The sequence below is a fragment of the Microtus pennsylvanicus genome, chromosome 14 (genome assembly GCF_037038515.1).
Source record: "Microtus pennsylvanicus isolate mMicPen1 chromosome 14, mMicPen1.hap1, whole genome shotgun sequence".
Taxonomy (NCBI): domain Eukaryota; kingdom Metazoa; phylum Chordata; class Mammalia; order Rodentia; family Cricetidae; genus Microtus; species Microtus pennsylvanicus.
The window spans coordinates 25,918,931-25,943,038 of NC_134592.1; the positions used below are offsets into that span (position 1 = coordinate 25,918,931).

The window sequence follows — 24,108 nt, forward strand, 5'->3', positions numbered from 1 at the left end:
ACAGGCACCTGCACACACAGGCACCCGCACACACAGGCACCCGCACACACAGACACCCGCACACACAGACACCCGCACACACAGACACCTGCACACACAGACACCCGCACACACAGGCACCCGCACACACAGGTACCCCCTCCCCCACAGGCACCTGCACACACAGACACCTGCACACACAGACACCTGCACACACAGACACCTGCACACACAGGCACCTGCACACACAGACACTTGCACACACAGACACCTGCCCACACACATAATAAATAAAAAATAACTTTAAAAGGAAATGTGATTCCAAAGTTCTCTGCAAACTACCTCTTGGCAAAAAACGGAGATCTCCTCTTCTTTTTTGTGCTTCCAGCTTTACTGTTTATGAGCTAACAAGAAGGTAGGTGTTCACTTTCAATACAATACAAGTAAATCAGAAACATACTTATTTTTAACAGAACTGCAGAATGAACTGTTCTAAGCAAACCAACTCTCCAAATAATAGAAACTTGATATTTATAATTTCATCTTAAAAGATAATATCTTTTTGCATGTAAGCATTTGAGTTATGAATTTTAATTTTTTAATTTTATTTTTTTATTCGTTTTACATACCAATCACAGTTCCCCTTCCCGCCCTTCCTCTCGCTCCCCCCCCAACATCTCCCAACCCACCCCAATCCATTCCATTGAAGGGATAAGGCCTCCCATGGGGAGTCAGCATTGCCTGGTACTTTAAGTTGAGGCAGGATCAAGCCCCTCACCCCTGCATCAAAGCTAAGCAAGACATTCCGCCACCATCAGGAACAGCTGGGGAGCCTATTATATGGGATTGAACTAGGCCCTATACATGTGGGTGACAGTTGTATAGCTTGGTCTGTTTGAGGGCTCCCTGGCAATGGGAACAGGATCTATCCCTGGTACATGAACTGGCTTTTTGGATCCCATTCCCTATGCATTTTAAAAAATTGGGATGCAGTTAGTTTAGTTGAATCAACTCATTCTTTTATGTAATATGCATTTAGTTCCTACTATGTATAAACATTGTGTGTGGTTGGTATGAGGTTTCATGTTTGCCTTTCTCAACAATTCATTGAGGCAGATCCTCTTTTCTTGTTTTACATAAATAAATAAATAAATTCAGTCCAACTTCAAAAGTCCCAGTAGTCTTAACTGTCAACAATTCAGAATTCAAAGTCTCTTCTGGAATTGACTGCATTCTCTTATGTGAGTTCCTGTAATATGTACATATATAGCTATGTACTTCCAATATTCAGTGGCATGAATAAAACCTTCCGTTTCCCAAATGAGTATGAGAAGATATGATCAGACCAAAGCAAAAATGAAAACGCACAGGGAAAAACCAAACCATGTAGTTCCACACATGACATCTGGGGCTTGTGGTGGCATCATCTGAGCTCTGAGGAGCTTGGGTGGTCTCACCCCTACAGCTCCACCACCAACAGCACACATGGGGTTTCTTAAGCTCTCTTTACTCAGTGCCGACAGATCTGTTTGGCAGATGTGCCACATCCTGGCATTTCCAAACATCTTGGTATCTCCATCACAACTTAGTCTTCAGATTAACAACTTCACACATAGGCCTCTCAGGGCTTCTCTTCAGAGAATCCAATCACATTACACATTTTCTGACCTTCTGCAATCTTCTGAAGCCTTGCCTCAAGGCGCCATGAGCCTGTAACTCTTGCCAGGTTCTGCTGCCAGCTCAGAATGTAGCTTGCCCTCCTTGGTGTTGGCTATAACAGGTTAAGAGGACCGTGAGGCCGAATTTGAAAACATCTCTAGGAGGTCCTATTCGAGCAAAGCATTTATAAACACTTATTTTCTAGACACTCTCCTTCAACTACTTTCCTTTAAATAAATTTTCATTTTTAAGCAACGCAGCCTTTAATGGGAGAAGAGATTATAGCGGATATGTCCATATCTGACCTGCCCCCAATTTCAATTACATCTGCATTCATTTTCTTACCAAGCACAGTTTTTATTTTACATCTTTACCCTCCACTCTCTACTCTCTATCATTAAAAATTATACAAAAGCAGTTGTTCACAAGCAATGCCACAGGCTGCATGATACGTGGTCTTGAAATTCCTCCACCAAACAAAATAGTCCAATATTTTAAAATAAAACCTCGAATCTCCACTGGAACAGGTACAGGGGAGTAACTACCAAGTGAGTGAGCCAGAGCCAGAGACTGCTGAGGGTCTGAACATGAATCTGGGACCTTCAAGAGAGTAGACCTAAGCCAGGACCCCTGTGGGTCTGGGTGTGAGTCTAGGACCTCCTAGGAAATAGGCCTGAGCCAGGACCTCTGCCAATCTGGGCGTGAATTTGGGATCTCTGAGGGAGTAGGCAGGAACCAGATATCTCTGCAGGGCCAGGCATGAGTCTGGGACCTCAGAGGGAGTAGGCCTGAGCCAGGACCACTGTGGGTCCGGGCATTGGTCTGGGACATCAAAGGGAATAGGTAGGAACCTGGAACCTCTGCAGGTCCCGGTGTGAGTCTGGAACTTCTGAGGGAGTAAGCCTAAGCTTACTGCAGTTCTGGGTCCATCCAAGCCTAGGACCTCCAAGGCAGTATACCGGAGCCAGGGACTTCTGCAAGAGGGGATCCAGACCAGGATTTCCAGAAACAGGTCAAATCCAGTAACCTAGGCCAAAGTAGGCCCAAGACAGCAAACTCCAAAGAAGTAGACCAAAGCACAGGAGCACTGAGCTATCTCCAGGAACGTGGAGTAACCAACAGGGTAACTAGAACTGTGATGCTGACTGTACCACGAGAAACAACCACCTGAGCTTTGGATTCTTTGGCACCTAGAAGATTAATCAACAGAATCTCAGACAACCCCAACCACACCTATTAGAGGAAAAGATGAGTAGAAAAGGTAAGAACATGCAACACCACCAAGAGCAATACAACACCAGCAAAACCTAAAGACCCTGCAACAGCAAGACCTGAACAACCAGATAAATATGAAGCATAGGAAATGACCTAAAAAGTAATTTCAAGAGAATGTTTAAAACTCTTAGAAAGGGAATGAGAAATTCCCTTAAAGAAATGGAGGAAAAGACAAACAAAAAATTGGAAGACATCAGCAAATCACTCAAAGAAAACCAAGAAAAAGAAATCAAGCATATGAAAGAAACTATTCAAAACTTGAAAACTGAAATAGAAACAATAAAGAAAACACAAGCTGAGGGAATTATAGAAACATAAATCATGAGAAAACGGTCAGGAACCACAAATGCAAGCATGAACAGCAGAATACAAGAGATGGAAGAGAGAATCTCAAGCACTGAAGATACAATAGAGGAAATAGACTCATCAGTTAAAGAAAACATTAAATCTACAAAAGCTTAACCCAAAATATTCAGCTAATATAGGACACCATGAAAAGGCCAAATCTAAGAATAATAGGTAGAGGGAGAAGTTGTTCAACTCAAAAGCACAAAAACTATATTTAAGAAAATCATAAATGAAACCTCATCCACAATTTCAGGGCATACATAAAGTATCTGGATTCTTTGCTGTAATCTAATATGAATTGCATGTAGCACAGATTTTGAATCATTGTTCTACTTATTCTACTATCTCACGCACCTAGATTTTACTGTCTACATTTCTGTCAGCATTCTGGTTTCTGTATTCTAAAATCTCCCATTATGCTCTGCTTTCTAGTATTCTGGGATTCTACAACTCAACCATATGTCTTCCACACTTTAATTCCAAAATCCTCTGAGGCACATTCTCACGGTTATTACAATAATTACATCACTTCTTATACTCATGTTCTGGGTTGACTAGACTAATGGAGTACCTAACAGAAGTGACCATAGTGTGATAATTTATTTTGATTCATACTTTGAGTGGCTGCAGTCCATCACAAGATCAGAAAGACCAGAAGTAGAGGCAGCCAGTACCTTTCAGCTTCTGCCCCTTTGGTTCTTCATCTGTCCTACTTCTGTGAGCTAGGTATCATGTCTGAGTGGCTCCATGACCTCTCATGGCCAAGTATCAATCTATGAGGTTGGTATTCATCTTTAAACTAGAACAGGAACTTATCAGTTATGTATGAGCTCTAGCTAATTCTGTTCACTTCCTTCTCCTTCTCTTCACTTGCTTCATTCATCAACTACTGCTTAAGCAATGGTGATGAGTCAGGCAGTAAGTTAGGTGATTTTGTGTGGCTCACTCTTATTTAAACTCAAAACAAAGTCATGAAGTAGAATTTGTCCTCCCCCCTGCCCCCGTTTTTAGAGTAGCTCATGGTTCAGAAGAGGAATGCATTTTGCATGACCCTGTGGAGTAATAGGTGAAACAGATGGGATATTTCCCCTTGGAACTTGCCTTTGTAGATGGCACTTCAAGGAGTCACTTAGACATAGTACACGCTCTAACTCCCCCGCCCCTTCCACATTCCTACCATTTCTCCTGTGGAAATGTCTAGCTAGTCAACTCCCCATAGTAGCTTTGCTTTAAATCGTTTAGGATACTGGTCCAGCATAAATTTCCTAATAGGTCTCTCTATAATGGAATTACCTTTTCCTATTCCACCCACTACATTTTCATGATACAATGGACCCCAAATATGTAAAACATGCCCTTGCAGTGTTTTGCCCTTTGATGCTGAGAACCACCAAATTGCTGTCTTGAGCCTAATGGACTTCAGTTCATTACTGGAAAGGCAAGGCTGTTCTCAGTTCCCTGCAGCTATAGCTTCATCTTTCATCACTCATCTGACACCCAAAGTGAAATCTACCTAAGCCAAACATTTTGCTAATTTCAAAGTCATCTGCTTTTTCTTGCCTCTGTCCTTTGGTGCACAATGTTCTGATGACCTGGAGTAGGTTTCCATTTTGTTTCCTGCCTGGAAAATTTTTCCATGATCTTAAAGTCACAATTATGCTTTTAAAAGTATAAAGTTACTGTCTGAAATAAAATTGGTCCCCCTTCTTTGGTCCCACAGTCCTCCTGTGTATCTTAGTAAAGTACAAAAAGTGCTGGTTGTAATCTTGTGTCTCTTGAGAGCTATTATCACCTGGGCCCTGACACAAGGCCTGCACAGAGTGAACACATTTTATTGGGAACAACTGACCAAGTATTCAGTTGCCAGACACAACAAAGTGACACTGGGATGTACTGGCCATTTAACAATAAAACAAGCTATTTGTTCATTGAGTGCTTACTCTAGATAAATCACTGGGCTTGGTGTTCCAATAGAATCCAGTAATTATAAACTAAATCTTGCCCTAAATGACAGCTTATAATTTAATTAAGAAGCTAAGACTACTTTGGAAGTTAGGGCATTCATGCTCTGCCTGAATTGTTCATGTTTGTTGCTACTAAGCTAAAGACTCACTGGGGATGAGTTCTTTTTTCATCATTGTTTCTGGTACATAAATAGTCTTCAAGGGTGCAGAAAAGACACACTGAAAAATATGAATATGACTAATGTATAAAACGAGCACGGTAGCTTCTGTTTTTATTGGAGGCAAGATGAGACTGTAGGCAGTGAAAATAGATTTTTGTCATTGAAGACACAGGGAAGATTTAACAAAATTAAGAAAGTTGAGGAAACCAACATGGGAAATGTGCCAATCAGCTCATGTCTCATAACTACTGTTAGCGAACCATCCCAAACCCAATGCCTTATAAGAACATACATTTTTTTCTCAGTCCTAGATCTGCCGATCCAGACTTAGTCAATTCCATACCTGAGCTGTGGTTGACTCCAGACTGTGGTTAGGTTTAGTTCTTTTCTATATATCTCCACCCTTGTTGTTGGTGTCTTGTGGAAAGATTAAGTGCACTTTGGGTATAGGGAGACTGAACAACACTGACCAAGAGAAAGGGCTGTACATTGATTAATTGATTTTTTTCATTGTTTGCATACTAATGTATGCCTGGTGCCTGTGGAGGTCAGAAAGAAGTGCTGGTTCCCCTTGGAATGGTGCTATGGATTGTTGTGAGTCCCCCTGTGGGTGCAGGAAACTAAACCCAGGACCTCTGTAAGAACACTAAATGGTCTTAAGCATCCAGTCATAGTTTCAGCCCCACCCATGTCCCTAACTTGTTTCTAATTTCACACTTAATAAGCCCAGTATCGCTATGTAACCCAGGACTGGGTTTTTTTTTTTTTTTATCAGTTCAATGATTTCATTAGGGCGTATACTCTGTTATTCAACCATTTTTTTTAAATTTGTGATCAAGCTTGTAGAAAAAAAGTAACTGCTGTATTTCTGTCCATCACGCCCCCAAATGACTAAAGTCAGAGGTATCTGGTAATCTCCTTTTTGTATGTATGTATGTATGTATGTATGTATGTATGTATGTATGTATGGTGTGTGTGTATGAGCATGTGTGCCTGCGTGCATAAGTGAGTAAGCTTATGGAGGCCAGAGCTTGACTTCCATATGTTTTCCCCAATTACTTTTTTCATCTTCAATTTTAAGACAGTCGTTTCACTGAATCTGGCCCTGGCAATTTTAACTGACCTGGCCAGCAGGGAGTTCCCAGGATCCACTTCTTTCGAGTCCCAGCACTCTGGTTAGACACAGGCACCATTCAACTGGCTTTTTATACGGGTAGCAAGGTTCTGAACTGAAATCATCATGTGTGTACAAGACTAATTCTACCTTCCTAGCTAACAGCCCTGCTCCCTATGGAAATATTTTCACAAGTGTCCTCTCATCTAAGTTTGCTTCCAATTTTTTTTTTCAGAATTAGTAAATCCTGACCCCACCATGACAGTCGGTGTAGAATTATCATAATTTGCTTGGGCTAATCCCTTGGAGATGGAATAAATAATCAAGGCTCAGCCTTTTCCAGTACAATCCAGAAAAAAAAAAAGGCCTTGCGTAATGGATGCTGTTTACAACAAGACCTCAAACCCAAACAAGACCAAGCAGTCGGAACAAACTTTTTTCTGGACTCTTTGGGGAATATTTGTTTTCCTATAAAGTCATCCTAATCAGAACATAATACAGAGATATTTAACTAACATTTCAAGTTTACTCATAAAGAGAATTAATATTTGACTGTCTCTTATATGACAGGTAATATTCTGGGCAGTTTACACAGGAGATTTCCTTTATCCTTCTCAAGAAGCTGATGAAGTGATAATATTTCTGTATCCATTTTTTTTTTTGAAGAACAAAAGTCCAGACCTAATTTACTTGATGAAGATCACAAAGCAATTCCCACCCCCTCCGGTGGCTGTGTACATTCTTCTACAAGTTTATGAAATAAAATAAAAGTATATCTTAGGCCTCTAGTTGGATCTGTGTGTTTGAGCCTTTTAAAGGTATTTTCAAAAAGGTAGCTTGCTTCAATCTCGATGCCCAGATCTCATTTTTGGCTTCCAAAGGCTCACAGGCAATATGAAAAGCAATAATCTTCAAATTGAACAAATAAAGACTTGAAGTGATAAATTACCTAGAAGCAGACTCCAGGGGCATAGCTCTTCTGTTTGACAACTCGCATGTAATAATGGCAGTACCTAATTATTTTTAAAATACTTTGGTGGAAGGGGGTGTTGTCATGTGGATATTAAGGGACTCCTCTTTTTATTTTGAGAGAGAGAGAGAGAAGTGTTATGAGGGCCAAAGTCCATGAAATTATACAGTGTTCCATTAGAAGTTATTTATTTCCCTCACTTCGCAGTTTCGTCTTTGTGTTTTTAACCTCTGTCTCAGTGTGTTCTCAAAACTGATATTGACCAAACCATAGCTGCTGAGATGTGAAATTAGGTGATTTAAAGATTCAGTCCTGATTCCCAAGGTATGCTTGAGGGCATCGTGTGATGCGCTTTAGGGCATAAAATGACCTCAAGCTGTGGCTAACAGAGGGGAAAAAAAATCTCCACAGAAAAATAAATATTGCACAGTGGTTTAGTGGCTAGAGAATAGTCCTCTTCAAAACGTTTCTTCAGCTATCCTTCCCACAGGTCTCGTCCCAAGGCGGAGACCTTCACTACATCTACTGTTGACTTGTCATACAATGGAAGCAGCCCGAGTTGTTCAACATCTTCTCATCAGTTCAAAGATTGAATTCACTTTATTATTTCCTTCTAAACAATTTTAGATCCAATGTGTGGAGCAGAAAATAAACATAAAACCTTTGGAGAGTTTTGTTCCATCCAGATCTAATTTGTTCATGGTAATGAGCGGAAAAGGGGATGGTTAGGCCTTGATTTGTCTGCTTTGAAAGAATCAAGTGTTGGTGTAGAAAACAAGATAATCGTTCTGGGGCTTTGATTGATCTGCCATTTGCATAATCAGGAGTGAAGTCTGGTCTTGGAATATAGTCTTCCAAATTACTTTTATCTGTGCTTCCAGAAAACAATGAAACACTGACTCAATACTTCCTGAACGTGTTCCTTTCTATCCCTTGGCAGAGCTTCTATAAGCAGAACCATCAGAAGTAGGGGAGGAAAGCAGGCAGAAAGAGAGGCAAGGAATCTGGGGACATTTCCAAGCTGAATAATCAGCTTCCTCCTCCGAAAGGGAATTGGCAAGGCTGTATGGACGGACCCACGATTCCTTCTCTCTGATTGTGGCAGCAGTGTGTAAGCTGGCAAAAGGGCCCTGCAGATACTATGGATGGACATAATCATCTCTCAAAGGCTCCCATTTAACTCACTATAATTTAAGATTACACAGCCCTACTTGCCCTGCATACATCTTCTTCTGGGGTAAGTCTATAACTTTGCTTGAGAACCTGACAATCTTCGGTCTGAATGGCGTGTTAACATGGAATGTTTTATAGTTTCTGATACACTTGGGAATTTGCAAGCTTGGCAATAAAAAGCCTTCTTCCCTCTCTTAATCTTGGAAAAAGTTGGTGCTAAGCCCAGTGGCTCATATCCCTTGCATTCTCTTTGCCTACCTTCTTGTTATAAGTAACGAGAGAAAGAGAGAGAGACAGAGAGAGAAAGAGAGAGACAGAGAGAGATAGGGAGAGAAGAGAGGGAGAGGGAGAGGGAGAGAGACTTATTGCTTATTTGTCTTGTTCTTGACCGAAAGACAGCTAAGATTTAACAAAGATGTCTTGCTGAGTCCCTCACACCCTACGTGCTTTCCAAAGGAGTAAGAGAGTATTTGAATTCTTTTAGAGGAACGGACTGTGATCACCTGTTTGCTTAATTTTCACATAAGGAAGTAGAATTCAGAAGGTTTTAATGAGTTAGCCCCAATCACACAGCTCATGTCAGAGGCTGAGCTATCATGGCTGTTAGACTGAAGCCCACGTCTTCCCCCCTGTATTATACTTCTACCTCTCAAGTCTATATCAAGGGGGAAAGTTAGGTGCCGAGAAAGAAAGGAAAAGATATCTTCATGGAGAGCATTGTCTGACATGTAGAAATCATGCAATCATTCTTGAATTAAGAGAAACAAGTAGGAAACAATTGATTTCTGGGCTTGCTTTATCCTTGACACTTTTCTTCTTTTACTGTGGTGTTGTGTATATTAATGTGTTGTATGCTTATGTATATATAGGTTCACATACACACACAAGTGCATGCATAGGAAGGCTCGAGGCTGACATTAGGAGTCCTTATTATTCACTCTCTATTTTCTTTTTTTTTCAAATAAGGCATCTCAATAAACCATAGAGTGTACTACTCAGCTAGGCTGGTCTACCAGTAAACTCCAGAGATCCTCTTGTCTCTGCCTCCCTAGTGCTGAGATTAACCTACCATACATTGCCTTTTGTTTGGGTGTTAGGCACCTGACCAGAGGCTCACATACTTGTGAAGTAAGCACTGTAGATACTGGGAAATTTTTCCAGCCTTCCCTCCTTTTATTGCTTTTATTGTTTTCTTGTCAAATTACTCAAATCAAATACTCACTACTTTTCCAGTTAATGGGAAGAAGAAAGAGCTGGGCATGATTGTACATGCCTGTAATTCTAGCCCTTGGGATGGGCAGAGGCAGAAAATATAGTGAGCTCCAGGCCAGCCTGGGCTATGTGAAATTGTGTCTCAACTAGGAGCCAGAGGGGTTAAGGACATTGCAAGGAAACAGCCCACAGAATCTACTAACCAGAGCTCATAGAGATCCACAGAGTGAACTAACAGAGAGGGAGCCTGTATGGGTCTGACCTAGGTCCTTTGCATATACATTATGGTTGTGGGACTTCTAACAGTGAGAATGGGAGCATTTTCTGACTCTTGCCTTTTTTGGGGACCTCTTACATCCTCCTGGGTTGCCTCATCCAGCCGTAATATGAGGAGATGTAGGAGGTATGCCTAATCTTATTGTAACTTCATATGCTAGGTTTGATTGCTGTCTTATCTCTGGAAGGACTGCCCTTTTCTGAAGGGCAACAGAAGAGGAATGGATCTTGGGGAGAAGGGAGTGAGTGTGGAGGGGCTGTGAGGAGAGGAGTGAGGGTAAACTGTAGGAATACTAGCATTGCAGATTTGAATAATCATGTTTTGCTTTTTATGTGGGTTTCAGGGATTGAACTCAGGGTGTCAGCCATGTGCAGGAGGATCCTTTAGTTGTTGATCCATTTTACTGACCACAAGACAGCATCTAATATATAACTATTACTTCCTGAGGTTATTTTCAGATACAAGGATGATCCAATTATGGAGTTTATTGGCACTAGATAATTGCACAATATAATTGGCACAATATAACACAGGTTATATTGGAGTGTGTGTCATTTGGATTGTGATGCTTTTTCAGGATGCATGTCTCTACTCTTCCTGTTGTCACAGAGTCATTCTGGTGTTGTGCTCTCTAGTTTTATGTCAACTTGACCCAAGTTAAAATCATCTGACAAAAAAGAACCTATACTGAGAAGAATCTTCCATAATATAAGGCTGTTGGAAAGCCTGTAGAACATTTCCTTTATTTGTAATTGATGGGGGAGGGCTGAAACAATTATGGGTGGTACCACCCTGGGCTGGTAGTCTTGGGTTCTATTAGAAAGTAGGTTGAACAAGCCATGAGGAGCAAGACAGTAAGCCGGAGTCCTCTGAGCTCTGAGTCAGCTCCTGCCCCATGGTTTCTGCCTAGTTGGGTTCCTCCCTTGGCTTTCCTTAATGGACTGTAAGCCAAACAAACCCTTTCCTCCTCAAGTCATGTCTGTACATGGTGTTTCATCATAGCAAAGTAACTAAGACAGATGGGAATAAGGCTGCCTGCAACAATGACTCTCTCTCTCTCTCTCTCTCTCTCTCTCTCTCTCTCTCTCTCTCTTTCGTAACTGTATTTGTAGGTTTCATTTGAGGTTACAATTGATGAAAATATTAGTTTGTATTAACATTAAATAAAACATGTAACCAGTGCTCTAAATGAAAAGAACACGATGTTGAGGAAACTTCAAATGTTAATGTTTCTTACTTAGAATGGAGCTGGGAAGGTAAATTTAATCTTAAACTTGTGGACTTTACGGAAATATCCAGGCACAGAGTCTTGGGGAAGAATGATCACTCAGAGCAGAGGCAGTTCACCAGGACCCTTGTCTGCAAAGAATCAGAGGAACAATGCTTCAAACATGGCATAGTGCATGGTCATTCTAGACTTTTATTCTAACGGCAACATGAGCAAAGTGACTATTTAATCAGAGGTGTGGAATGACACGTCACAAAGAAATGAGACTAGAACAGAAAATATGCAAATAGGTCATTTTAATAATATCAGTGAACTTATGATAGAAGCCTCCCACAAAGTAATGGCAGCAAAGATGGAGTAAAAAAGCGAGATGCATAAGATATGTCTAGAAGATAAAAAGAACTTCTGCTATCAGTTTCCTTTGTCGTCTCTTTTCGCATGATGAAGGAAATGGGCTTTGAAAAGGAGTTAGTTACCAGAGCAATCAAAGTGTGCCCAATCTCATCACATGATTTGTCAGGTTAATTTTTTTTTCTTTTGAGACAAAGTTTCCCTGTGTAGCTTAGGCTGTCTCAAACTGCCTCAACCTTTGGAGTTGCTCGCTGGAATTATAGGTCTGTACCACTGTGCATGGCCAACATGAGTTTATTCATTCATTTATTTATGTTTAATCTCTCTCTGCTTGTTTTTGTTGGTGTTTGCATGTTTGTGAATACAGGTGCATATAATATGGTATGTGGGGACGTCAGAAGACCACCTTGGATTTTGGTCTTTGCTTTCCACCTTACTTGAGTTATAGTGTCTCTTGTGGTATGCCAATGTGTATAACAAGTTATCTGGCACATGGACTTTTGTGTATTTTCCTGTTTCTGCCTCCTCTCTTGCTGAAAGAGTGCTGAGAATACAGATGTATGCTACTCTATTGCTATAAACGTGTCCTGAGAATCCATACTCAGGGAATAATGCTTGCATGGCAAGCTCTCTACTCACTCGGTCATACCTTTCCAGCCCCCAATGAGTTTTAGACTATTTATTTTATTTCTAATTATGTTTTTATGTGTCTGGGTCTGGGTATGGGTATATGCAGGTGCCACTATCACCTGGAGCTGGTGTTAGCGGGATTTCTGAGCTTTCTGACTTGAGTGCTAGGAGTTGATCTCCCTATTCACTCCCTACTACCCTCAAATTTCTGACACACTGTAGATTAATTTTTATATGTGCTCTGACTATGGCTTTTACCACCCTTTTGCATATCGATATCTAGTTGTTCCATGAACCTTTTGTCAGAGGGACAACTTTTCCTCAAATTTAGCTGTCTTGACACTGATCAATTGAAAACTCAACTTTCCCCAAATGTCAGATTCTATTCTAAATTTTTAGCTCTATGGTGTTTATCTATTCACCTGTCCCTGCGCTGACCACCTCGATAACAGCAACTCTTCATTAAATTTCTAGACTGATATGTGTAATTCTTCAAAATTTCAAATTTAAGATAGTGTAGTGTAACTCCTCCTTATCCATCTGGCATCTTCCCCTGTGTATCCGTATGAATTTTAGTTTGAGCTTTTCAGTTGATAGAGAAAAGGCCAACTTTTGTTTTGGTAGAATATATAAGGGGTCTGTAGATTAACTTAAGGTAGATCTTAGCAATATTAAATTTTCTAGCCCACAAATGTGAGAGACCATTCTCTTTTACATATTCCCTGACAGTATTTTTGCAGTCAATAATGTATGTATTTTTTCTTTTGGTTAAGGTTATTCCAGTGTGTTTTAGAACAAACATATCCACTGTCAGAGTTTGAACAGCAAAAAAGAGGAAGAACACAGGGTGGACTTGCTTTTTTAGATCTCCAATAAAGTGAGTCATCTCTCCCTTTTTGAGGGCAGGAGAGAAGGCTACGGAAATGAGGGATGGAAAGAGAACTAAGAGCATGACTTGAGTTCTTCTCCAGGAGCAGAAAGTTCTCTTAGGTAATGCGGTTGGGGGAGGAGGATATGTAATCATGGTTCAGATTGAATACACATAAAAGAATGTTTTGCAGAAGCAAAATTATATTACTTGAATATATTGGATGTAAGATGCCAATGAAATATGTTGTAGCATGTAAGTTAAGATGATTATATTGTTGAATGGATAGTTCTGGACCTCATAGAAGGCTATGGGAAACATAAATCTGGATTCATTAACATATGGCTGGAAAAGTTGTTTGGACAGCAGAACTCATTCGGGTGAAGTTTGTGGTGTTAGGACAACGCCATCATTTGCTGAGTGGATAGGGGAATGGGCCAGAGGAAACTGAGAAGATGGTAGGTGGAAACCAGGAATCTGCTGACCTGGTGTCAAGAAAGAGTATGCTGGGTACCATGGAATCATCACTAAGGAGCTAGACAAACTAAATTTGCTAACATAATAGTTATTGGTAAGCTGGGAATGTGACAGGTATCTGCAAATATAGCGCTGGGAAAGGAGAGACAGGTGGAACTTGGGAACTTTCTGGTCAGTCAGTCTAGCTAATTGGTAAGCTCTAGGTTCAGTAGAGAGCCTTTTTCAAAACAAATAATGTAGAGAATGGTAGAAGACACTTATTTGACATCAACATCTTGATTTCATATGTGCATCCATACATGTGTATGTAATTTTCATATGCTTGCACATTTGTACATGTGTACATGCAGAGAGAGAGAGAGAGAGAGAGAGAGAGAGAGAGAGAGAGAGAGAGAGAGAGAGAGAGAGAGAATAGAGAGCAGGGAGAAGGAGGTACAGAAAGAGGAGGAAGGGAGAGAATTGGTCATTGGTGACCTTGGAAGAGCTGTGATGGAAGTGAGGATAATATTCTGAGGAACTAATGCCAAAGAAAGAAAGAAAAACCATGAATGGTGACTGTAAATTAAAAAACACACAGTGGACTGTGGTTGGTGATGGAGGACATAAAGGAGTTTAAAAGATCTTTTTATTTAAGAATAAGGCAAACCTGAGGTCCTTTAAATGGTTAAATGTTGATGCCAAGAAGGCCGCAGAAAGGAAAAGCTGAAAGTGTGATAATGAAATGGGACATTCCATAGGGTACAGCCTGTGAGAACAAAAGACATTAGGGGTTCAAAGACGGCTGGAGGGGTCATGCTCTTTAACGAGCATCCATCCTCACTGTAGAAGAGAATGCTATATGTCAGTGCATATCCAGTGCGATTGCTGTCAGGACATTGTTGACAGGGCTTTCCCCTTTCTGTATGAAGTAGGAGGATAGCTTCATTTAACTGAAAAGTAAGAGCTGGGTCATGGACAGTGGGGATGGAGTTGACTATTTCTCATGATGAATGGGAGCGTGCTTAGGCAGAAGAGACCACACAGGATTGGTTGATTGTACTGAGGACTGTATTCATGTGTACCATAGTGGGTGTCACTGTGGGAGAGGTGAGCAAGAGATGTCATAGATCCTAACTACAGAGAACAGGGAAAAGCCTGATGTAAGGAAGGATTTTTTTTTTTTTTTGCCTAAGGTCCTTCGCAATCCTTTCTTCAACATAAGAAGGGGTCGCCATCAGTAACATTGCCCTCCATTTGCAACGTGAGCCTTTGAGAAATACCTGTTGGTTTTCAGCCAGTGAGACAGCCAAATGCTCTCTTAATTTTTCTACAAGGCTGTATAGTGTTTCCCATTCTGTTCTGCTACAAAAAGCCAGGGATGACTTCCTCTCCCAGCTGCCTAGTGCTGACAGCCTGAAGTATTTTTTTACAGTCATATGACTGGTAATACAATTCAGGCTAAGACTCCAGACAGGAATTTGTGCCATCAAATTAGACAAGGTCATTGTGCTAATCCTGAACAGGGATGGGAGTGGAGCAAGATGAAACTGGCAAGCAAGACGCAACTGGCAAGGCTGATTTTTGCCGTGTGGTGTGAAAGGGCATGTGGGAAGGAGGCGGTCCGGGCTTAATTTAAAATAAGTGTGTATAACCTATAACCTCTGGTTCTTACCAGATGTGTGAAGAGAAGAGGATGTGCAACATGAATTATCATCAGAATAATCCTTAGAGTTTTAGAATAGCACAGGTGGCCCCACTGTGCTTCTGTATGTGTGTGTCTATGTACCTTGGCAATTTCAGAGTCACGTTGCAAGTCAAGTTGCAGTGGGAACATTTATCACATTATGTGTGGAAGAAAACATCTGAGACCTAAAGAATGAGCTAACGCAAGTAGAACAGGCATCACTAATCAAAAGGTCGAGTTGCTAACCACCAGATAATGTCCATATGTTGAACACATTGTTGCTGGGCTAAGTACTACGTGTGTTTTCTTGGGTGTGTTTTAAAGAAAATGAGTCATTTGTCTTAGTGTTTTGTTAGGAAATACAATTGGTAATCCAGCATAAATTATTTTGGTGTAAAATCAGGATGTACGTTAATACTAATTCCCCATGCTTCTTTAAATATCAGATATTTCAAAGTGACACAAACTCATATTTAATTATCAGTGATGCAGACATTTAGTTGAATAATTGACTCAAGTTAAATGATGGGAAAATTACTTGTTGGTTGGCACTAGTAATAATTATGTCAATAATAGTTATTTGAGCTATTGTTACTAAGCCCTTTATATGCATCTTATCAACTAAGCTATAAAACTGGCACTGCTATTTATGGAATTTAGTCCAGAGATATCTATTTAGAGAACAAGGAAACTGAGGCTCACCAAGAAATAGGTCACTGAAGTCTGTTTCTCGGCTTTGCTCCATCCGGCCACTTAACTCGCTTTTTGATTATACTGTCCCCATGCCTCACTTACCCATGTATAAAGTAAGAATGACTGATAGAATTCGTCTCTTTGAGGTTTAAAGATAAATTGAGTTAATATGTGGAAGACTTGGCTAATGATGTTAAATATATGGGAAATAATCACCCAAATATTGGTTATTCTCATTGGTCCATTGCTGGAGTAGATTATTACGGCTGTTAGAAGGAGAAATGTCTCCAATAGGCTCACATACTTGCATACTTGGTCCCAGGTCAGTGGCACTATTTGTGGGAGGCTATGTATGAACCTTGCTGGAGGAAGTCAGTCGCTGTGGGTGGGCAGAGAGTTTATAGCTTTCTCCTGCTTTCAGTTTGCTCTCTATGGTTGATGCTTTTGGTTAAAGATGGGATCTTTGTGCTTTCTGGTCCGACTGCATGCTGCCAGCCTCCCCTGTCATTATGAACTTAATGAACTCCATCTCTGAAACCATAAGACCAAATAAATTTTTTCTTCTACGTTATATCTAACTTGGGAACACCTTTGGCGAGAAAAGAAAAGATCTGTGGGCAATTGCTATATTGGAGATGCATTTTAAAATTATCATGTCCAACTTGAAAAACTAGGAAAAGACAGCATGTTATATCATTTCAATAAATTTAAATCTAGAAAGAAATAAAATTGATCTAAAACACATTTTCTTGTGATGAGTTTTTTGTCTTATGTTTAGATTTGATTTATTTTTTATTTATGTGTAACACGTGTTAGTTGTCTGTGTGTTGGTATGCTCATATAAGTGTGGATGCCCTCAATGGTCAAGGAAAGGTACTGGCTTCCCTGAAATTGAAGTTATAGGAGGTGGTGAGCTACCCCATGGTTCTCCATAAGAGCAGATGGTACTCAACCACTGAGCCATTTCTCCAGCCCCAAGAAAGATTTTTGACAGTGATGGTTTCACAAATGAATACATATATTAGGACCTAACAAATAATACACTTCACTGTGTATGGTTTATTATACTTTATGCCTTGAAAAGTTTTTCAAATCCCACAAAGTACTTTTGACACAATTTTAATCATTTTCCTTAATATCCATTATTTATTCATTTATTCTTTTTCTTTAAGGACATTTTTGGCATTATAACTGAGTACCAAACTTATATTGATACTAGAATTTGGGACAAAACTTTACTTATGCACACATGGCTGCCCACTCCCCATTCAACACTACAATCCTGCTGCTATTTTAATAAGTGTCACTGAATGTGTATATTAATTTGCAAAGAATACATTGTTATGGCATAGAGTCTCTCACACCATGACTATGGCCTCCCTTCATTTATTTAGGTTGCTTTTAATGCCTTTTAAGTGTTTTGCAATTGACTTTTTATATATTGGGCATATAACCCATTAAACAGTAGAGAAGAAGAACCTGCCTGGCTAAGACATAAGCTCTTCTGAGGACTGCACCAGACATCCAGGAAGACCTACCAAATTGGTGGTTTGCTCCTAGGAATCTTAGCTCAGGGAAATACATTTTTGCCCTTAGTTTTGTTTTTTAATTGCTCTAGACATTTTTGTTCACTGTCTTCCCTTCCACCCTGCTCCCCTAGCCCTGAGTTCTTTATATCACCTGCTTGCTTTGTTGTGAAATGAATTTTGAAATTCAGTCTGTTGCCTTAACACAATTTCACAAATGGAGCAGCCCTGCCACTGTGGGTATTTGAGCCTGATAGAGAAACAGAAAGAAGAGCCTGGAGTATAAGCAGGGGTAACAGAAAATGGAAAGTAGAAGGCTAAAAGAACCTTGCAAGGCAAAGGTTTAAAAATAAACTCAGTGCCAGGTAGTGGTGGAACATGACTTTAATTCCAGCAGCTGGGCAGCAGAGGCAGGCAGATTTCTGAACTCCAGGTCAGCCAGATCTACAGAGTGAATTCTGGGACAGCCAGAGCTACAAGAAATCCTGTCTTTAAAAAATACTTACTCAGTATTTCATTACTTTCTGACCTTCAACACCCACATCTTAGGGGTGGTATATATAGAGAGTATCTACATTTGACATCAAAAAGATGGACTTAGATCGGAGTTAAAGACCTCATAGACAAGAGTGTATTTATTGCTATAGTATCTGTTGGACACCAAGCGTATTTTAGTTAAAATTAAGAAAATAATTGGGTAAGATGAAAAAAAAATGCCTTCAAGAGGTTTGTAGTGGAAGAGGATGCTTGAAGTCTCAAAAAGGTTATGTGAAAAATGATAGAAAATATGGACATCCTTTGGGCAAACCAGAATTGAGCTGGAAATAATAAGAGGAACCGACAATGCTCACTATTTTTATCAAGTTATAAAAATAGATCCATGTTATCTAGACAAGGCCTGCATTTCTTGTGCCGTAGAGGAAAAAGAGTATAGAAGGAGGAATGTTTGCTTTGAAGGTTACAGATGACGTTCTCTTTCAAGGTGAAGAAAACATCACACTCAAATCCTATGTACTCTTTTATAATATCCTTTGAAAATTATAAAAGGCTCAGGTTAAAGTAGCTCTCATGTGTAATGTTGACTCTGTAAGAAAAGTTGTCTCCTTAAGAGTTTTTTTAAAAAGTTAAGCATTTGGCTATAGGAAACAAATTATAAAAAGAGAAAAAAGAAAGGGATAAATATAACTATTTTGTGATATATTCTCCTACTAGGGTTAAGTAAACATGAAAAAGATTATAAAGGGTTTACATTGTATTTTGAAGTTTAACTGTCCAATCACATAGTGTTGTTAACCCATAAATCAAAGTGAGTTTGACCCCAAGTTCTAATACTACAAAGTAGTGGTCAGTTTCCTCTGTTATTATTGGGACTCCTTCTCTCCTACAGTATCATGTGAGGAATCTTCAGCCAAGAAGGTTTCTTTTAAATTTATTTAATTTTCGTTTTTAAAATAATACCAATCCAAGTTCCCATTCCCTCTCCTCCCCCCGTTTCCTCCATACACCCTACCACCCCACCCCCATCTAATCCTCAGAGAGGATAATGCACACTGCTTTGTAGAAGGTCCAAGACCCTCCCTACTATATACATCCAAAGAGAATAGGATCTCAAAAAGCTAGTATGTGTAGTAAGGATAAATCTTGGTGCCACTGCCAGTGACCCCTCATTATGCCCCACCCATGCAACTGTCAATCACATTCAGTGGGACTAGTTTGGTCCTATGCTTGTTCCTTCCCAGTCCACCTGGAGTTGGTGAGCTCCTATTAGCTCAGGTAAACTGTTTCGGTGGAAGAACCCATCATGGTCTTGACCTCTTTGCTCATAGTCTCATTCCTTCCACTCTTCAACTGGACTTTGGGATCTCAGACCAGTGCTCCGATGTGGGTCTCTGCCTCTGTTTCTATCAGTTGCTAGATGAAGGTTCTATGGTGATCTTTAAGATAATCATCAGTCTGACTACAGGACAAGTCAAGATTGGGCCCCCTCTCCTCTATTGCTTAGGGTCTTAGGCGGGGTTATCCTTGTGTATTCCTGGGAATTTCTCTTGAGTCAGGATTCTGCTAACCCTGTAATGGCTCCCTCAATCAAGATATCTCTTTCCTTGCTCCAATCTCTGTCCTTCCTCCATCTTGACTATCCCATTCTCTCAAGTTCTCCTCAACCCTTTCCTTCTCCCCTCGTCTTCCCCTTCTGCCCTTCTTTCTCCCCCACCATGCTACCAATTTTGTCAGCCAACAATTTTGTCTGTTTCCAATTTTCAGGTGGGTCTCTATATGTTTTTCTTTGAGTTCACTTTATTACTTAGCTTCTCTAGGATCATGAACACTTCCTATACATAAAAGATAAAGAAACTGAGAGGGAAATCAGAGAAACATCACCTTTCACAATAGCCAAAAATAACATAAAATATCTTGGGGTAACACTAACCAAAGAAGTGAAAGATCTATTTGACAGGAACTTTAAGTCTTTGAAGAAAGAAACTGAAGAAGATACCAGAGAATGGAAAGATCTTACATGCTCTTGAATAGGTAGGATCGACATAGCAAAAATGGCAATTCTACCAAAAGCAGTCTATAGACTCAATGCAATCCCCATCAAGATCATGTATAGGAAGGCTATTGGTTTTTTTGTTGTTGTTGATCTTGTATCCTGCCACACCACTGAGAGTATTCATCAGCTGTAGGAGTTCTCTGGTAGAGTTTTTGGAATCACTTATATACACTATCTTATTATCTGCAAATAGCAAAAGTTTGACTTCTTCCTTTCCAATTTGAATCCCCTTGATCTTCTTTTGTTTTATTACTGCTATTGCTAAAACTTCAAGAACTATGTTGGAGAGATATGGAGAGAATGGACAGCCTTGTCTTGTTCTGATTTTAGTGGAATCACTTTGAGTTTCTCTCTATGTAATTTGATGTTGGCTATCAGATTGCTGTATATTGTTTTTTATTATATTTAGATGTTTCTTGTATCCCTGATCTCTCCAAGACCTTTATCCTGAAAAGGTGCTGGAGTTTGTCAAAGGCTTTTTCAGCATCTAATGAAATGATCATATGCTTTTTCTTTAAGTTTATTTATACAATGGATTACATTGATAGATTTTCATATGCTGAATCAGCCCTGCATTTCTGGGATGATGCCGACTTGATCATGGTGAGTGATTTTTTTGATGTGTTCTTGGATTCGGTTTGCCAAATTTTAATGAGTATTTTTGCAACCATGTCCATGAGTGAGATTGTTTTGTAATTCTCTTTCTTGGTTGAATCTTTGTGTGGTTTTAGTATCAGGGTAGCTACAGCTTCATAAAAAGAATTTGGCAATGTTCCTTCTGTTTCTATATCCTGTTTCTATTATGTGGAACATTTTGTGGAGTATAGGTATTAGCTCTTCTTGGAAGTTCTGGTAGAATTCTGCACTAAAACCATCCAGCCCTGGGCATTTTTTGGTTGGGAGGTTTTTGATGACAGTTTCTATTCCCTTGCAGTTTATAGGCTTATTTTAATTGTTCATCTGGCCTTGATTTAATTTTGGTATATGGTATCTATCTAAAAATTGTCCATTTCTTCTTTTACATTTTTCAATTTTGTGGAGTACAGGTTTTTGCAGTATGACCCAATGATTCTCTGAATTTCCTCGGTGTCTGTTGTTATGTCCCTCTTTTCATTTCTGATTTTTCTAATTTGGATGTTCTCTCTCTGCCTTTTGATTAGTTTGTATAAGGGTTTGTTTATCTTGTTGTTGATTTTCTCAAAGAACCAGTTCTTTGTTTCACTGATTCTTTATATTGTTTTCTTTGTTTCTATTTTGTTGATTCCAGCCAACAATTTGATTATATCTTGTCTTCTACTCCTCCTGTTTCTTTTTGTTCTAGAGCTTTCAGGTGTGCTGTCAAGTCACTAATGTGAGATTTCATCATTTTCTGTATGTGGGCACTTACTGCTTTCATAGTGTCTCATATGTTTGGATATGTTGTGCATTCATTTTCACTGAATTCAAGGAAGACTTTGATTTCTTTCTTTATTTCTTTCTTGACCCAGGGTTGTTTCAGTAGTTCACTGTTCAATTTCCATGAATTTAGGCTTTCTGAGAGTAATATTGTTGTTAAATTCTAACTTTACTCCATGGTGATCCGATAAGACACAGGTGGTTACTCCAATTTTTTTTTTTTTTGTATCTGTGGAGATTTGCTTTGTTACCGAGTATACGATCAATTTTAGAGAAGGTTCCATGAGGTGCTGAGAAGAAGGTATATTATTTTGTGTTTGGGTAGAATGTTCTATAGATGTCTGTTAAGTCCATTTGTTTCATGACATCTATTAGTTCTCTTATTTCTCTGTTAAGTCTCTGTCTGGTTGACCTGTCCATTGGTGAGAGTGGAGTGTTGAAGTCTCCTACTATTAGTGTGTGGGGTTTGATGTGTGATTTAAGTTTTAGTTATGTTTCTTACATATGTGTGTACTCTTGTATTAGGGGCATAGATTTTTAAGATTGAGACTTCATCTTGCTGAATTGTTACTGTTATGAATATATAGTGTCCTTCTCCATCTCTTCTGACTGACTTTAGTTTCTTAGGTCCATTTGATTGGAAAACCTTTTCCCAACCCTTTACTCTGACATAGTGTCTGTCTTTGAGGTTGAAGTGTGTTTCTTGTATACAGCATAAGGCTGGATCCTGTTTTTGTATCCATTCTCTTAGCCTGTGTCTTTTTATAGGTGAATTGAGTCTATTGGTATCAAGTGATATTAATGACCAATGATTGTTAATTCCTGTTATTTTCGGTGTTAATGTTTGGGTTATGCTGGTTGGGGAGGTGGTTATCAGATGCCTTTGTTTATATGGGCGCAGTTAGCTTCCTTGGGTTGGAGTTTTCCTTCTAGTAGTTTCTGTAAGGCTTGGTTTATGGATACATATTGTTTAAATTTGTTTTTGTCATGGAATATCTTGTTTTCTCCATCTATGGTGAATGAAAACTTTGAAGTCTGGTGTAATTCTGATAGGTTTACCTTTATATGTTACTTGACCATTTTCCTTTGCAGCTCTTAATATTCTATTTTTATTCAGTATGTTTTGTGTTTTAATTATTATATGGCGAGGGGATGTTATTTTTTGATCCAGTCTATTTGGTGTGGTGTATGCTTCTTGTAACTATATAGGGATATCCTTTCAGGTTGGGAACATTTTCTTCCATGATTTTGCTAAATATATTTTCTCTGCCTTTGAGCTGAAGTTCTCCCTCTTCTCATGCTGTCCCAGATTTCCTGGATGTTTTGTTAAGAATTTGTTGGATATCATGTTTTCTTTGACCAATGAGTCTATTTCCTCTATAGTATCTTCAGTGCCTGGGAGTCTTTCTTCTATCTCTTACATTCTGTTTGTTATACTTGTCTCTGTAGTTCCCTTTCATTTACCCAGATTTTCCATATCCAGAATTCCCTTTGTTCGTGTTTTCTTTATAACCTCTATTTCAGTCTTCAAGTCTTGAAGTGTTTCCTTCACCTGTTTGATTATTTCTTCTTTGTTTTCTTTGAGGGATTTATTAATTTTTCCAATTTTTTGTCTGTCTTCTTCTCCATTTCTTTAAGGATTTTTTTTCCTCTTTAAAGGTCTCCATCATTTTCATAAAGTCACATTTAAAGTTGTTTTCTTCTACTTCTTCTGGGTAAGGATGATCAAGTCTTCCTGCTGTGTGAGCATTGGGTTCTGGTGTTACCATGTTGCTTTTTAGCTCATTGGAGAAATTCTTGCTTTGGTGCCTACCCATCTCTTCCTTCAAATGAGGCCAGCAGTGTCTTTGCATCTTGGTGTAATCCTTGCAGTGGCTTTCTGAGTGTTTGGGTATTTTCCTTGGTCTGTTCTGTCTTGGAAAAAAATGTGGAATGCTTCACGAATTTGCTGTTATCCTTGCACAGGGGCCATGATAATCTTCTATGTATTATTCCAATTTTAGTATATGTGCTGCCAAAGCGAGCACCCAAGAAGGATTTTATAGGAAAGTTTCAATCAGATTTCTACCGACAAGTCCAATATTTCCTAAAGTCACAGGGCCTCCTAATATTTATGTGGAGCTCTTGAGGCTTAGTCATATTAACTAAGGTTTAGCCATGTCTAGTCTCAACTCACCTGTCAGGAAGCAATCTCCATCTTCTCTTTATCTTCACATTAAATTCAAACTTGTGCTTTAGATTCTTCAAAAGTGTCATTCAAGTTGATGTCGAAAGGAATTATATGACTGTGACCACCTGGTAATAGAAAAGAGTAAGCAAGATTCTAAAAGATGGTAGGTCCACACATACATTGTGCTTACAAATTATTACGTATTATTTTGTGATCTCACATGGGCCACATAACATGTCTAGTGAATCGTAAGTATAATAAAACTTTTTTTACTCCCCCAAATCATCTGACTTCTGTAACTGGCAGTCCCACAATGTCCATTTCATGCTGGACAGGCCCAGAATATGGTAATTGTTCGGTTCATAAGGCTGGGTATCTTGGGAGTCCCAATACAGTACTTAATGCATAGAGGATTTCTGAAGAG

The 24,108-nt window shown here is 39.4% G+C and overlaps 1 non-coding gene across 1 annotated transcript; it reads right to left on the reverse strand.

Moving 5' to 3' along the window:
- Positions 1 to 23,435: 23,435 nt before the first annotated feature.
- On the reverse strand, positions 23,436 to 23,541 carry LOC142835438 (U6 spliceosomal RNA). Its single transcript, XR_012907865.1, has one exon. It is a non-coding gene; the product is annotated as a U6 spliceosomal RNA (small nuclear RNA).
- Positions 23,542 to 24,108: the final 567 nt, after the last annotated feature.